This window comes from Myxocyprinus asiaticus, chromosome 46 (genome assembly GCF_019703515.2).
Source record: "Myxocyprinus asiaticus isolate MX2 ecotype Aquarium Trade chromosome 46, UBuf_Myxa_2, whole genome shotgun sequence".
NCBI lineage: Eukaryota > Metazoa > Chordata > Actinopteri > Cypriniformes > Catostomidae > Myxocyprinus > Myxocyprinus asiaticus.
In genome coordinates, this window is record NC_059389.1 from 31,921,656 (window position 1) to 31,939,360 (window position 17,705).

At 39.0% G+C, this 17,705-nt stretch overlaps 1 protein-coding gene across 5 annotated transcripts in view; it reads left to right on the forward strand.

Annotated features, from left to right (window-relative positions):
* zgc:113516 (uncharacterized protein LOC541449 homolog) overlaps nt 1–17,705 on the forward strand; it is a 243,835-nt gene that overhangs the window by 47,047 nt on the left and 179,083 nt on the right. The window lies entirely within an intron of this gene.

The following is a 17,705-nucleotide window of genomic DNA, read 5'->3' on the forward strand; positions in this document are numbered from 1 at the left end:
TTACCTCCATGGGTGTTAACAAACATTTACCGCAAAACACCTCACTAGCATTTTAACATAGTAGATGGGTGGTGTAGACTCACACCATCAACTCTTAAAGAAAAATACATTCTGTGTTCCCACACATAATCCATTTTGATCAACCATTCTCAGTAGCTTCAATACAATCCGGAAGTTAAGAGACAAATCACGGAAGCCCAGAGCGCTGAAAAGGGGCAGGGCTGAATAAGGTGAATAACAAGCAAATAGCCTTATAGCATGGATGCTCACACTTCAATGGCAAACTATATACTTTATCATAATGTCACTTTTGCCATTTATAGCCCTCACATTTGCCTGTTATCAAGAGATATTTCATGATACTGTATTGTCTAGAGCAGGGCTATTCAACTGGCAGCTGGCGGACCAAATCCGGCCCATTTGAAATTTTCAGTGGCCTGTGTGAGGTTGTCAGTTGTCTTGGGGTCTGTTTACACCAAAACCATTTTGTGTCTGTTCGTGCTGTTTTTCAGTTGTTCACCTATTAAACTTGCACTAGAAAGACGTTGCGTTTATGTTTTTACAGTGTCTTGTGCAGGAGTTTTAGTGGTTGCTCTACAAATAATCATTATCCGTCATTTTGACGGAAGGGGAAGATTAAAGAACTAAAATCATGGAAAACTGACAAGTGTGAGTTTGGAGTGACAGAAAAGTTCTATTCATTAATTTGGTCAACTAATGTGAAAGTCAAAAGTTTAAATCATTGCACAGTATAATGAACTTTACTAGTTCAATAAAAATGTTAGTATCAGTTTGATTTACTCTCTCTGTAATAGACCAATTTTAGAAGCACTTTTTGATGATTTGTTTTATTATTATTATTATTATTATTATTATTGTCTCAAGTTACCTGTATTTGTCTTTTTCAGAATTTCCTGCTAGGTGGAAATATTTCTTATGATAAAAAATTAAAGCTATAAAACACATACTTTGTTTTATTTATATAGTGAACAAATATAATAGGTCTACTATAACACAATATCTGTAGATAAAAGCTTTTAGATAACAAAATATCCTGGTTTGGCCCATGTGCCCTGAATATTTTTTCATCTGGCCCACTTGTCGATGAAGTTGAATAGCTCTGGTCTAGAGCTTGCATAAACTATTCGGTTAGTTGATTACTTAAACTAATAGTCACCACTGTCAGCTGCCATTGACTAGTGAGCATGCATTAACCCTCTGGGGTCTGAGGGTGTTTTGGGCTATGGAGAAGTTTTGACATGCCTTGACATTTGTGCTTTTTTCAGTTGCTTAATAACATATTAAAGTCTGATAATACTGTATTCAGCACAAACCGGGCTACAATAATATGTGAACAACATGTATGTACATGTTGTATTTTTGAGAAAATAACGTTTATGCTTGGTTTTTGAAAAAACAAAAATGTTAAGTCACTGAAATAAGGCCATATAACACATACTAAACATTTGTTGACAAGACTTTTGAGAACTGGATCTTGTAGCCTAGAGTTTTTGCTACAAACTGATGTGAAAACCATCCTGATCACACATTCATAAAAAACAATATAGTCATTTACCTTTTGTAGACACTTTTAGTGTTAGAAAGGCCATATGCGAGGAGGCGTGGATGATCATAAATATTGATGTGATTCACAACTGAGGAGACAAAGACCCCTCCCCTGAGAGAGAATGAATGTGAGGAGACTTAATGATTGAATGTATTGTTTGTAGCTTATTCACAAAATCAAGTTTAAGTTAAAAGAAGTAATCTGACTATACATTTTCATTACATAAAGATTTTAGACCTACACTACCGTTTAAAAGTTTTAGATCTGTAAGATTTTTAAAATGTTTTTAAAAGAAGTCTCTTCTGCTCATGAAGGCTGCATTTATTTGATCCAAAATACAGCAAAAACAGTGATATTGTGAAATATTTTTACAATTTAAAATAACTGTTTTCTATTTGAATATATTGTAAAATGCAATTTATTCCTGTGATCAAAGCTGAGTTTTCAGTATAATTACCGCAATCTTCAGTGTCACATGATCCTTCAGAAATTTTTCTTATATGCTGATTTTCTAATATGGGCATATTTACAGCACATTATACACATTTACACCCGAACAGATATTTGCAAGCACAAGCTTCATTGATGATAATGAGGCAGCATAAACACTAGTTAAAATATAATCTAAACATTCATATTATTTTTATTTCATATTACATATCATATTTATATCATACAGCATACAATTTAAATACATGCTTTAGCCGAAACAACATTTAAATGTAACTAAAACTTGCCTATTAGGACATATTTCAAATTGTAATACTCTGAATCCTGGCTGGCAAGTCTGGACATAGTCCATCTAGTAAAATATGTACATGTTTATATAAAATAGCATGTCAACTAATGTAAGTAAAGACTTACTCATCCGAAATTGTATCCTCGGCTGGATCAAGTCGCTCTTCAAACGTTCATCGTCAGATTCCTGCACTTCTTCTGAGGAAAATGTGAACTCTTCATCACTTTCCAGGACCATCTGAAGAGCTTCCTCACCTGTGTAGTGTGCCATCTTCCAAACGCGCAGGAAAGTGAATGAATCTGATGATGAACTTGATGCTTTTTAAGGCACTGTTGGGGGCGTTTACCATTTGCATTGATCACCTCATCACATTACTGTATGAATAGCACACTCTGCTGGTGGGTGTGATCACATTAGCGATAATTAGCTGAGCCATGAGAAACAGATTACATTGTAGGTGAATATTTGCTTTAAATTTGAATTGTTTTATTTAAAAGTAGACATTCAGTTTCAGAGTTTCAGTTCATTTTTGTGACATGTTTCCGAAAGATGCCTGCGGAGACAGGGACAGCTGAAAGTGCACCCTGTTTATTTTCTTTGTTTTACAAAAGCACATGGTTTTGATGTTATTGTGAGTGTACTCAAATAAAAGTAGACCCTTTATAGTTTCTAATGATGTCTTACACTTATCTGTATGCCCAAAAATGACGGAGTATTTTAAGTTGTTTCCGCTGTTATGAGGAAAAAATCCAGCAGGACGCGCCGGCATGTCCGTTGACCCCTAAGGGTTAAACATGCCCTCACCACCAGTACCCACTGAATGAAATAAACCAGTGAGACATCAGCAGTGATAGAAAGTTGTGTGAGGACAGTGAAGAGATTAGACACAGTTATGTTATGCTTACTGTTGGCAGCATCTGCTACAACAACCATAGCCTGTTGATTTATTTTAAACAGGGTGAGTGAAGATCTAAGTGATGTGAGTAAACAGATCCGTTATTACTGTTAATATTGTTTAAAGATGCAGATGTTGGCCTTTAGCTTGTGTTGTGTAAGCAAATTTACTGTTAGTTCCACCAGAAAGACTTGGAAAAATAAGCATAATCATAATAGAATAGTTTTATTTGGCATAAGCCCCATCCTATGGTTCAGCATTCAGATTCTTGCTCGAACCATCAGATCCTGCTGAATGACAAATGGCAGGGGAGAGAAACGTTTCCCTACAGCAGGACGGGACCTAAACTGGTGGTGAAGGGGTGGTTGGGGGTGAAAACAATGCACATGATGCAATAACCGACAGCTGCAGATTTATAAAGAAGATCCTGGATTATGATTGGACGAGATGCCTGAATTGAATGAATGGTGTATGCTACTACAAGTCTTCCATTTCTATAAGAAAGACTTGGAAAAATATTGAATAATCATTATATGGGGATAGAAAAGTTTCCTTTGGTGTAAGCCCCGTTCTATGGTTCAGTGCTCAGTTTCTTGCTAGAACCGTCAGATCATGCCAGAAGATGAACAGCAGGGGAGAGGAATTTACCTCAAAAGGAATTTAGACCTAATTAAAATTAAACCCCCAAAAGTAAAACAAAAATAACAACTTGGAATGACAAACCATGTCTTCAAAATGTGAAGATAACCTAAAAAAGGAGAAATAATGGTATGGAACATATAACACAGGTTATGACTAAATACACATTAACCTGCAAAAGTGTGCGTACTTGTTTCTTACCCTACAGAAGCTTAGACTAGCTTGTGTGAATTGATGGCTCCAGTAAAGATGAGCATTAATGTGAAGAAATGTGCAAAAGAGTGCCTGATACTTGTGTGCAGAATAGGCGATGCTTGCGATGCATCCGAGGTTGTTTTGTTTTTGATGGGGGGCATTGTTTATTACAATACCCTTGAAAAGGATAACTAAAGCTTTAGACTTTTCTGAGCCCTGAATAGTGTGGCATTGGTTGTGCAATACCCTTGAAAAAGATAAACAATACTTACCTATGCATCCGAGCCCTTGAAAAGGAAGCATTGTTTGTGCTATATCCTTGAAAATAATAACAATCCTTATGACGCATCTGAGCCTGGAATGGGGTGAGTGTTGGTTGTGCAGTATCTTTGAAAAGGACAACCAATGGTTAGCTGTGTGTCTGAGCCCTGAAAAGGGGAGCATTGTTGTGCAATACCCTTGAAAAGGATAATAACACTTTTGACATGTCTGAGCCCTGAATAGGGCGAACATTGTTTATGCAATACCCTTAAAAAGAGTAACAATGTTACTATCTGCTTTGAGGAAGGAGAGAATTGTTTGTGCAATACCCTTGAAAAGAATAAACAATGCTCTCATTAGGATTATTTTCATAAAGGTGAGCATAGACTGATGCTACCCTAGTGAAAAAGGGTTGTCCATGCATAAAGGAAAATAGAAATAATATGGAAAATAAGACAAATGCAGTGAGATGCAGATCAAGAGGACAAATGATGTGATGTTGATACCTAAGCTTTGTCGAAGTCTGTGTCAAAGCCAACATGCCCTGCATGATCCATTAGGTATCTGCTAATCCCAAAACAGTGAAATCATGTACAGTAGCAAAAATATTATTACTTACCTAATGAAAAGATGTTGTCAAAGCACATGTTGTAGAAGCATTTAGTAGAAGCATTTAGCGTTTGACCAAGCTTGGAGACAATCCTAGTATCAATAAATGTAAAACACCCTTGTTAAATTGGTTGTTAGATGCATTTAACAAAAAAACAAAGAAACAAAAAAAAAGCCAGGTCAAACTCAGTTCAGTTACAATTCAGTTTTTGCCCATAGAAGCTGATGGTTGAACTTTGTTGAACCACCAGTAACGAACGGCAATGAAAAATATTCTAAAAGATGAATTATAAGATGGTGTCAAAAGCATACAACCTCTCCACTAATCAAAATAAATCAAAATACCATTAATTATTTATTTGCAATAAAATATTTCACATGATCATTAGCAGTGAACACCAATTACATATTTATTAAACCATGCGATAGTTAAATTAAATTATTAGGTTTTCACACTCAAAAAGCCTGGCACTAACACCACTTACCTGAGAAAAATATATATGTTATATGTAAAACACATAAATAACTGTAAATATCATAAAGTGGTGTACCAGATGAAGGGGGGCAAGGCATTATCAGGCAATTGACAATTTAAATACACAATCTATGTTTTAAATTACAATCTAAATGTACAAACAATAAAATCAAAACATAAAAATTATTTAATAAGGAGAAGTATAGAAAGATACCTTTAAATGGGGTTTATGACTATTTAAAACTTTACCTTAATTGAAAGTCAAGGGACATGTTTGTTACCATATTAGATAATGACCCAGGCATACTGCTCAGTTATTTGACTGAATTTTGTAATGCTGATGCGCTATAGCCTACAAGAAGGTACACAGCGACATATGATACTTCCCCATTAACCCTCTAGGTCGACGGGCGCGTCCTTCTGGATTTTTTCCTCATAACAGCGGAAACAGCTTAAAATACTCCGTCATTTTTGGGCATACAGATAAGTGTAAGACATCATTAGAGACTATAAAGGGTCTACTTTTATTTGTGTACACTTACAATAACAACAAAACCTTGTGCTTTTGTAAAATAAAGAAAATAATCAGGGTGCGCTTTCAGCCATTTCTGTCTCCATGAGCATCTTTCTGAAATACGTCACAAAAATGAACAAACTCTGCGAATTCTTATCAGACAAACATGAAACATATGTCTAAAGAAAGCTTAAAATGTCTACTTTTAAATAAATTAAAATTTAAAACAAATATTCTCCTGCAATGTAATCTGTATGAAACAAAGTGATGTACAGTTTCTCCTGGCTCAGCTAATTATCGCTAATGTGATCCCACCCACCAGCAGAGAGCGCTATTCATAAGGTAATGTGCTGAGGCGATCAATGCAAATGGTAAACGCACCCAGTGCCTTAAAAAGCATCAAGTTCATCATCAGATTCATTCACTTTCCTGCACGTTTGGTAGATGACACACTACACAGGTGAGGAAGCTCTTCAGATGGTCCTGGATAGTGATGAAGAGTTTACATTTCCCTCAGAAGTGCGGGAATCTGACCATGAACGTTTGAAGAGCGACTTGATCCAGCCGAGGATACAATTTCGGATGAGTAAGTCTTTACTTACATTAGTTGACATGCTATTTTATATAAACATGTACAAATACATAGGCTTGTGGGTTGCTCCCGTTCAGCAGTGGCGAGTACCTACCGACAGTGGTCCGAGGAGGGACAAACCACAATCCGGCGACAGGGTGTTGAGCGCCCAAGGCTCATCGATGTGTGAGGGCAACGAAGGCTATCCCGTCTGGTCCGAACCGACAGATACAGAAAATTTCAATGATGGTTAAATCATTAAATAGGAGTGTGTCACAACACACAATACATCACACCCTGATGCATAAATCAATTTGGTGAAAATTAAGGCCATTGAAAAGTATTAAAAGTATTAAATTATATTTCCTGAGGTATGAAATTTTTTTTTTGAACATTTCACTCCTTGAGTTGTAAGGTTGAATGAAGACCTTACGAATGAACACCTTCCACATCTCGCAGATATCAGAGAATGGAGCTGGCATGCCGTTTTCACTTGGTGTGTGTGTGTGCATTCAGTGTACAAATGCGCCGGAGCTTAAGAGATTCCCCATTAATTTTCTCCATTGACATTTCAACATTTCTGTAAGTTGTAGCGTATCTTTAAACATGCACTCAGATGTTCATTCATGTTTTTTTCAAGCTATAAGTTGGAGAGTGAGAGTGTTGTGCCCCACTCTGTTTGAATGTCCACAATGACAGACCGCAATCTGTCACACACACCATTAAAGAGCATAAATACAACATTTATTGTTTGAATTTAGAGATAAAAGTGACACCATTTGAAGGTTTAATGCAGAATCGTGTTTCTCAAGAAAACTACATTTTGACACAAATGATAGAGCGTGTCAAAATTTGTTCATATGTAGCCGTAACTGCCGCTGTCCTGTGCTTTCACTCTGTGTTGGTGCGTGTGTAGCTGAGCTGAGATGCCGCCGGTGACATCATTTTTCAAAATAAAAGTCCCACTTTTAATGAACTAATTTTGAAATTAGAACAAACATTAATTAAAGTGCTGTGAAAAAGTATTTTTCATACTAAATTTTTTAGATCTTCAAATAACATAATAACAAAATACTGTTTTCAAATATATATATATCCAACACCTATATCACCTATGTGAAAAACTAACTGCCCCTTTAAACTTAAATGCAGGTTGTGCCACCTTTAGCAACAACAACTGCAACCAAACACTTCTGATAACTGGAGATCAGTCTTTCACAATGCTGTGGTGGAATTTTGGCCCGCTCTTCTTTGCAGAACTGCTTTAGTTCAGCCACACTGAATGGTTTTCAAACATGAACTGCCCATTTAAGGTCCTGTCACAGAATCTCAATTGGGTTCAAGACAGGACTTTGACTACGCCACTCCAAATCTTTAATTTAGCTTCTTTTGAGCCATTCAGAGGTGGACTTACTCCTATGCTTTGGATCGTTGTCTTGCTACATAATCCAGTTGCGCTTGAGCTTCAACCTACGGACTGATGACCGGATTACCAGAAAATCCTAAAGGAGAATAGAGAGCAGAATTAATGTTTCCCTCAATTATTGCAAGGCACCCTGGCCCTGAAGCAGCAAAGCATCCCCACACCATCACACTACCACCACCATGCTTGACCGTGGGTATGATGTTCTTTTTGTTTAATTCTGTGTTTGATTTACACCAGATGTCACTGGACTCCTGTCTTCCAAACTGTCTTGGAAACCTCCTTTTGACTCATCAATCCACAGAACATTCTCCCAAAAGGTTTCAGGATCATTAAGGTGGGTTTTTACAAAATTCAGATGAGCATTAATATTCTTCTGGGTTAGCAGTGGTTTTCCCTCACCACTCTTCCATGGATGGCATTTTTGGCCAATGTCGGAGTTATGAACAGTGACCTTTATTGATGTGAGAGGGATCTGCAGTTCCTTGGATGTTGTCCTTGGCTTTTTTGTGACTTCCTGGATGAGTCGCCGCTGTGCTCTTGGAAAATGTTTTGAAGGTTGGCCACTTCTGGGAAGGTTCACTACTGTGCCAAGTGTTCTCCATTTGGAGATAATGGCTCTCACTTTGGTCTTTGGAGTCCCAGAGCCTTTGAAATGGCTTTGTAACCATTCCCAGACTGATGTATTTCAAATCACCCTTTTCCTGGAATTCCTTTCGACCTTGGCATAGTGGGCTACTGGGTGAGTCCTTTTAGCCAACTTCATGCTGCTGAAAAAGTTCTATTTAGGTGATTAGTAATCAGGCCTGGGTATGTCTAGTCCATCTGAAATCCATTATGAATGCAGTTTCATAGATTTGGGGATTTAGTAACTAAGGGGCAAATACTTTTTCACACAGGTCCAGTTGGTATTCGATAACTTTTTTGCTTCAGTAAATAACATTATCATTTAAAAACTGTACTTTGTGTTTACTCAGATTGCTTTTGTTTTATGTTAGATTTTGTTTGAATTTTTTTAAACGATTTCATATAAAGTCCGGTGCACACTGTATGATTTTGGCCACGATTCTGCCGTCTGAGACTAATTTTGTGAATCCTAAGGATTTCTGTCTTCGTAAGGCAATATTACAATGTTCAGTGTGACATGTTCACCAACAGCCAATTAATAACCTTTGCGATGATCTTTTGCCTCCGATGAATTTCTGGCAGTGTCAGAAATTTAGCATCGCAGCCGTATAGTGTGACTGCTATTACGATGGCCAGATGAGATAGTCCGCTCCTCTCTTGCACCACAATTCACTTGGAAATAAACCTGGTCAGCATTCGCACCACCATAGCAACATGTGCTCAGTTATCACTCTACTCAAGCTCTATGTTTTTTCTTCTTTTCATTTTATATAAAAGTTTTAATAAATAAATAAGCAGAAAGTACTTGGATAATATTGTAACCCTTCAAAAATATGAAAGCATTATTCCATAAATTAAATAAATATAGAGCTTACAAAATAAATGGTAGCATTTTCTTAACACATTCTTTTTCTTTACATTTATCATGCATTTTCTTTACAGCTTTATTTTAATTACTATTTTACTTTTCTTTTTTTCCTCCCATTTTCTCCCCAATTTGGAATGCCCAATTCCCAGTGTGCTCAAAGTCCTGTGGCGTAGTGACTCGCCTCAATCCGAGTAGCGGAGGACAAATCTCAGTTGCCTCCGCATCTGAGACTGTCAATCCGCACATGTTATCATGTGGCTTGTTGAGCACGTTACCGCGGAGACATAGCACGTGTGGAGGCTTCACACTATTCTCCGTAGCATCCATGCACAACTCACCACGCGCCCCACCGAGAGTGAGAACCACATTATAGTGACCACAAGGAGGTTACCCCATGTGACTCTACCCTCCATAGCACCCGGGCCATTTTGATTGCTTAGGAGACCTGGCTGGAGCGACTCCAGGGGTGGTTGTCAGCGTCTTTACTCGCTGAGCTACCCAGGCCCCCTAGTATTTTACTTTTAATAAATTTACTTTAAAGTCTGAAAACTTATTTAGTTAAGATTCACAAAACATTATATTGGTAAGTATTTATGGGACATTTTAATCCAAATCAGCAGATACAATTGGATACAATTATAGAACTTGTGTTTGTGCATTATCCATAAAGAATTTGCAAGCACAATATATTATCAGCCTATATAAATTTTCGAAATTTTGCATGCCCGATAGGTTACTAATCTAAAAGAGGAGAAAGTCGTATTTATAACCAACCATTTTTGTTTTCCCTTTAACAGATATTTTTCCCGAGAAGTTTGTCTTTTTCGGGCCACAAGTCTTTTTATTTCCAAAATGAATATTTGCTTGTGTTATCTAATTATTACTTTAAGCTACCTCCCACACTCGCGTTCATTCTCAACCTCTGTAATTTACTGTATTTGGGATCAGGCTGTCTTATTATAGGCCTATTTGACAAAATCCATATTTCTTTTTATATGTTAGCCTATGCTCCTGATGGAGTGGTATTGGAGCAACGGAAATACTGATGTCCTGACTTTCAGTAAAAAAAAAATTATCCTCCGTGGCGGGAAAATCTTGCCGTTTCGTTTCTATTCCACAACGCTCCTGTAACATGAGTCATGTTCACTGATCAGGTTGATTGGGACCACAGTACCCATGATGACCCCTGTCCACAGTCGAAATTGACTACAATGGGCACGTGAGTGTCGGAACTGCACCTTGGAGCAGTGGATGAAGGTCTTCTGGCCTGTTGAGTCCCGTTTTATTTGACATCACGTGGACAGTCATGTACATATGTGCCATTTACCTGGGGAAGTGATGGCACCAGGATGCACTGTGGAAAGATGACAAGCTGGTGGAGGGAGTGTTAAGCTCTTGGCAATGTTCTGCTGGGAAACCCATTCATGTGGACATCAATTTGACAGATGCCACATATCTAAACATCGTTGCAGACCAGGTACACCCCTTCATGCCAATGGTATTCCCTGATGGCAGTGGAGGTTGGATGTGTTGGATAAATATAAAAAAGACTAAACTGTGTATTGCACATAGTTATTGCTCAATGGGGAAGTTTAACTGTTCATGAGATGGATAGCCTGAGGGAAAAAACTGTTCCTGTGCCTGACGGTTCTGGTGCTCAGAGCTCTGAAGCATCGGCCAGAAGGCAACAGTTCAAAAATGTAATGGGCAGGGTGAGTGGGGTCCAGAATGATTTTTCCACCCTTTTTCCTCACTCTGGAAGTGTATAGTTCTTTAAGGGGGGGCAGGGGGCAACCAATAATACTCTCAGCAGTCCGAACTGTCCTTTGTAGTCTTCTTCTGATTTGTAGCTGAACCAAACCAGACAGTTATTGAAGTGCAGAGGACAGACTCAATGACCGCTAAGTATAACTGTATCAGCAGCGCCTGTGGCAGGTTGAACTTCCTCAGCTGGCAAAGGAAGTACAACCTCTGCTGTGCCTTTTTCACAATGGAGTCAATGTGTGTCTCCCACTTTAGGTCCTGTGAGATGGTAGTGCCCAGGAACCTGAATGACTCCACAGCTGCTTTAGAATGTGAGGGGGGTCAGTTTTGGGGTGCTCCTCCTAAAGTCCACAATGATCTTCACCGTTTTGAGCGTGTTCAGCTCAAGGTTGTTTTGACTGCACCAACCTCCCTTCTGTATGCAGACTCATCGTCATCTTGGATGAGGCCGATGATAGTGGTGTCGTCTGCAAACTTCAGGAGCTTGACAGAGAGGTCCTTGGCGATGCATTCATTGGTGTAGAGGGAGGAGTGTAGTGGGGAGAGCACACATCCCTGGGGGGCACCAGTGCTGATTGTACAGGTGCTGGAAGTGAGTTTCTCCTGTCTCACAAGCTGCTGTCTGTCTGTCAGAAAGCTGGTAATCCACTGACAGAGAGACATGGGAATACAGAGTTGGTGTAATTTATTCTGGAGTATAGCTGGGATGATGGGGTTGAAAGCCGAACTGAAGTCCACAAAAAGGATCCTTGCATATGTCCCTGGTCTGTCCAGATGTTGCAGGATATGATGCAATCCCATGTTGACTGCATCATCCTCAGACCTGTTTGCTCGATAAGCAAATTGAAGGGGATCTAGAAAGGGTCCAGTAATGTTCTTCAGGTGGGCCAACACCAGTCTCTCAAATGATTTCATGACCACAGATGTCAGGGCGACAAGTCTGTAGTCATTAAGTCCTGTGATTTTTGGTTTCTTTGGGACAGGAATAATGATTTAGCGTTTGAAGCAGCATGGGACTTCACATTGCTCCAATGATCTATTGAAGATCTGTATGAAGATGGGGGCCAGCTGGTTAGCACAGGATCGAAGACACGCTGGTGAGACGCCATTTGCGCCTGAAGCTTTCCTCATCTTTTGTTTCCGAAAGACCCAGCTCACATCATCTTCACAGATCTTAAGTGCAAGTTGAGTAGCAGGAGGGGGGAGGAGGGGGGTTGCAGGAGGTGTTGGTGTTTGTGTGAAGTGAAGGTCAGAGCGGGTGTGGGGTGTGAGATTGGGCCTTTCAAATCTGCAGTAGAACACATTCAGGTCGTCAGCCAGTTGTTGGTCCACCACAGGGTTGGGGGTAGGAGTCCTGTAATTTGCGAGTTGTTTCATGCCACTCCACGCTGATGCAGGGTCGTTAGCTGAAAACTGGTTTTTCAGCTTCTCAGAGTATCTTCTTTTAGTCACTCTGATTTCCTTGTTTAGTGTGTTCCTGGCCTGATTGTACAAGATTTTATCCCCACCCCTGTAAGCATCCTCTTTGGCCTGACAAAGCTGCCTGAGCTCTGCTGTAAACCATGGTTTGTCGTTGTTGAACTTTAAATAAGTCCTAGTAGGAATGCACATATCCTCACAGAAATTGATATATGATGTAACAGTATCTGTGAGCTCGTCCAGATCTGTGGCTGCAGCCTCAAAAACACTCCAATCCATGCAATCGAAGCAGGCTTGTAGTTCCCGCTCTGCTTCATTGGTCCATTGGTCCATTGGTCTTTACAGTCCTTACTACTGGCTTAGTTGATTTTAATTTCTGCCTGTAGGTTGGAAGAAGATGAAACAGACAGTGATCAGAGAGTCCCAAAGCTGCTGTAGGGACAGAGCGATATGCATCCTTTATTGTTGTGTAACAATGATCCAGTATGTTCCTGTCTCTAGCACAGCAGCAGCTTAAACTATACAAAAATCGAATAGTCATGACATGAAACATTCATGAATGTATTTGTTTACTTACAGTTTTGCGGTAGAGTCAAAAAGTGTTTTAAACTGCCCCATCTTTTAATAACAGTTCCTTTGCCATGCTTGAATCATTTTGTGACTGGTTCACAATCAATCCACATGTAATACTCGCTGAAATAAACTGAAGACACATAGAATCCACGCTGAAATGTGCTGAACACATATGTAATACAATGCACTGTGAAACATGATGATCAGGAACTGTTGGGATGCTTCAACAGAGGCTAAAGCAGAGACGCTGGTCTTCACAGGTGTGACATCTCACGCCACATCTCACATTTTCCATAGTCTGTTTACTCTGGATGAGATGCGGTTCTCCTAGTCAGTGGCAACAATGGAATTTAGCAGAAGATATGCATTTTGTCGTGGCTAATACATTCCATATATTATTTATCATTTTGTTCTGTGACTCCAGTTTGTTGTTTTTTAAGAAGTGGACAGGAAACTTCTGTGGAGGGGCCTCACCATATATTTTCTCTAGTGTCAAAACAGGAGACTCATTTTACCATATGTGAGCAGTTTACCATATGTGAGCACATTCCATTCCCACACAGGCCTCTACACAGACACACACAGTAAGATACCTGCTTGACCATCAGAAATAATTGTGGAATAAAATGGCTATATTTACATTGATTATACTTGATTAATGTATATTCAGCTATATAAAAATATTCTACATTATCCCCCCTCTGGGACTTACATAAGTCCCACCTTCACTGTCCTTATTCAGAGTGCAGTTTCATAATTCAGTCACCTCAGTCATGCTATCTAGTGAATAAGTTAAGTCACACAGCTTCATTACCAATGACCAGATTCTGCAACCGCACTCCGGTGGAAATTTAAGAACCAAATGTCTACATCCAAGTTTGATTAAGAATGGAGTAAATGATTCTGTCTCCCTATATCTTCATTTAATAAATGAAACATATAAGCGTATGTTATAAGCATGAGCGTGCAATTGGTTCAGCCTTGCCTGTGGTTGTCACAGTTATGTAGAGTATATCAAACAGAAAACAAAATATTCATCATAATATTAAGAGTTCTTTATTGTAGTGTAGATATCTTTCAACCCAGATACTTTGAGCATCGTAGAGGGTCACCTCTGGGGAGAGGTTAGGCTAGCATTTTCATCCCGGGGCATGGCTCATCATTCATCTCCTCATATATATTCATTGGAGGAATCAGTTTCCTCCCATTTTGGTCTTTCTGTCCATCCAGGAGAGTTGTCATTGTATTGTAGTGGACCATTCACACTGATCAATGTCATCTGCTTCACTGTTGCTCGGATCAAGAATGATTTTACCAATGGCAACACACAACAGAATATTATTCCTCCCACAAGGATTGTTATTCCAATCATTATACCAATTTTAGCCAATCATGCACCCCATTTCTTAAACAATTCTATTTAAATTGTTATAATCAAACAAGACAAGCAATGTTAATCTTTAGTCACCACCATGTTTTCTTTTTCCATTCTTCATTAATATTAAAATGTACATATGTAATATTAAAATCTTAAATATGGATACAGTTCATAACATGGTTAAATTCACAAATCATTATTCAAAATTCAACAATTTATTAAAATTGTTTAAAAGTAAAAATGCTACAATTGAACTCATTTACAGATCATACATTTTCATTCCAGCTGTATTTCTGCTCCTTTAGCAAATGTCACAAAATACCATGTATCATGGTGGGGACTAACATCAAAACAAAACAAAATAAAGGGTAGCCTCTGTCAAGCTTCTAGGAAGCTTAATTTAAAAACATCACCTTAATTCAATAACAGTTTCTAGATTGTTTTGAACCTATATTTATTCTTTCAGATGAACATTCAACTGAATCTCTTGTCTGTAATATAAACACTTTACTTCAAATTGCCCTCTGAATATATAAAATCTTTAATCATGATGAGGAAAGCTGTTTGAACCTCTCCTTCATATCACTGTATCTACCATTATTGTCAAATCACATTATTTTCCATATACAATAAAATCAAATCAAAAGAAAATAAAACAATTTAGAGATGTGCCTTTAGCACACACTTCAAAATCTGCTCAAGCAGACGCTTATCAAACTTAGACTGAGAGTGAGAGAGAGTAGGGAGGGGGAGAAATTATGAGGGGAACATTCCACTCCCTCATGCTGTTTCTAATCTCATTACAGTTATTCCTTCTTTTTAATTTTAGAATCTCATAATAATTTATTTAGGTTATTCTTCAACAGTGAAAATAGTGATAATTATAATAATTCATTATATTAACTGCTTTCAATCTTTCCCATCTTAAACCATCTTCCAGAAAACCTCTTCCAGAATTTTCAACCTACTCATTCCCTACTTTCTTTTGTCCATTCAAACAACATACTTCAAAAACTGTAGAACCTTTCGGTATTCCAAATCTAGGTATTACCTCACTTGTTAGAAATGTGATTACTGTTCCTGACCCCCGATCTGCTGAAGGCACTGCTTCTAGCCATCTGCTAAATCTGCATATTACCACAAGCATATAATGCTTTCCATGCACTTTCTTTTACATGTCCACATAATACATAACCCAATGCTTGAATGGTCCTTCTGGCACTGGTATATGACCTATGGGTGTTATTATTCCTTTTCTGGCATTGTTTTGAGCACAGACTTCACATGTGGACAAAAACTAATCAACCTTCGCTTGCAAAAATGGAGACCAATATCCCTGTTGTTTAATTCTCCTTATCACTTCCCCCCTTGCGCAATGGTCAAAACCTTGCGCATCTGTAATAAGAACATTGAGAAGCTTAGTTGATGCAACAATCTGTCCTTCATGAGAGCGCCATATATCTAGTGAATCTTTCTTTGTACCCCTATTTTCCCATGTAGTATGTCCATATGGACCTGCTTCCTGTTGAATTCGAATTATATCATCCAATTGTGGTTGTGGTTCAATAAGAACCATTGGTGCTAATACTGCAGCTTGACAGCTAGAAGTCTTCTTGGCTTCTAAATCTGCAGCATTATTTACCTTAATGACAAGTCATTGCCGTTTTTGTGGGCTTTACATTTAACGATAGCCAATCTTTTAGGTAACATCATTGCAGAAATCAACTGTTCAGTCTGTTCTGCATGTTAAATTAGGCTTCCATCACTTTTTCTAAAACCTCTTTGTTTCCATATTGCTCCAAACAGGTGACAAACACCATGATCATAAGCCAAATCAGTACAAATGTTAACTGTTTGTCCTTTAGCTAACTGACATGCAGCAGTAAGAGCTTTTAATTCTGCAAGTTGAAATCTTTAATAAAACACAAACTTTTCCTTTCTTTTTCAACATTCTCTTTACATTCAATACAACTTACTTTAGCCTTCTGTTCAAGCAGAGCTTTACATTTATAACACCTATCTTATCCCATCTTTTTTATTTAAGTCGAATAACTCTCTTATGATTACTTTCTCCCTTTCCATACTCTTACCCGGTTACATGCCCAAAGTTCCCACCACTCCTTTTGGGACTCAGTGCTCCATGCATGGTGATTCCCCCTTGGTAATCCTGTATGATGAGTTTCCACTGTTCAGTTTCCCCTTAGGTGAACCCTGTGTTTCCCCTCGCCAGAGCTTTCTCTGCGTTGGCCACTGTGGCTGTGTACCCTATCTGAGGATAGGGTCCTCCTGTGGTATCATTCCATATGTGAACTTCCTCGTTGGTAAGTCTATGTGAGGTATTCTCCACATGTTAACCTCCCTCCAGCAGGATGTGGTCTCCGTAGTGCCCTCCCTCCTGGAGAGGGAAGAGCACTTCCCAGCGCTATTCTAGAGAGTGCTCGGTGGGAAATTGCATAACAGCAAATCAGGAAAGGCTCCGCCAGTAGCCTCCTTGGGTAAATGTTTCCTCCCCCCCTTAACGGGACTAGGGAGACACCATACCTAACTCGCTGGAAGGTCACGACGTGGTTGAGCACTCACTGCGAGGCATGCAGCAGCTTGCCCGTGTCCACTATTCCATACCTTGTGACACGGTTCAGCACATGCGGTGTTTCCAATAGGAACCCCTAGTGTCACTACATTGACACAACGTTGAGTGAGTGACAGACAGGGAACGTCTTGGTTACTAGTGTAACCTCTGTTCCCTGAAGGAGGGAATGAGACATTGTGTCGATGTAGTGACACTAGGGGTTCGATCTTGAGAGCCCCAATCACCTTTGCTTAGAATAGAAAAGGCCAATGAGAATTGGCGAGTGGAATTTCCACCCTGTACGTACGGGTATAAAAGGAGATGGCGTGCACCACTCATTCAGATTTATGCTGAGGAGATGATAGAGAGTCCCGGCCATGTCAGCGGATGGTTCAATGCCACGGCAGGAGGGACGTTTTGTTAGATATCAGAGCATCTGAGCAAAACTGTTCACAGCGTTTGCTTAGTTCTGCCTCCTTATTGGAGGTTGGGACTTTATTTTCCATTTTATCTGACATGATTGGTCACAGAACAAACCCAAGAAAAAGCATCACAATGTTGGCAAGGTTGTCACACATATAGATAAGGAGAACAGATATTAAGAGCACAACTTCAGCAA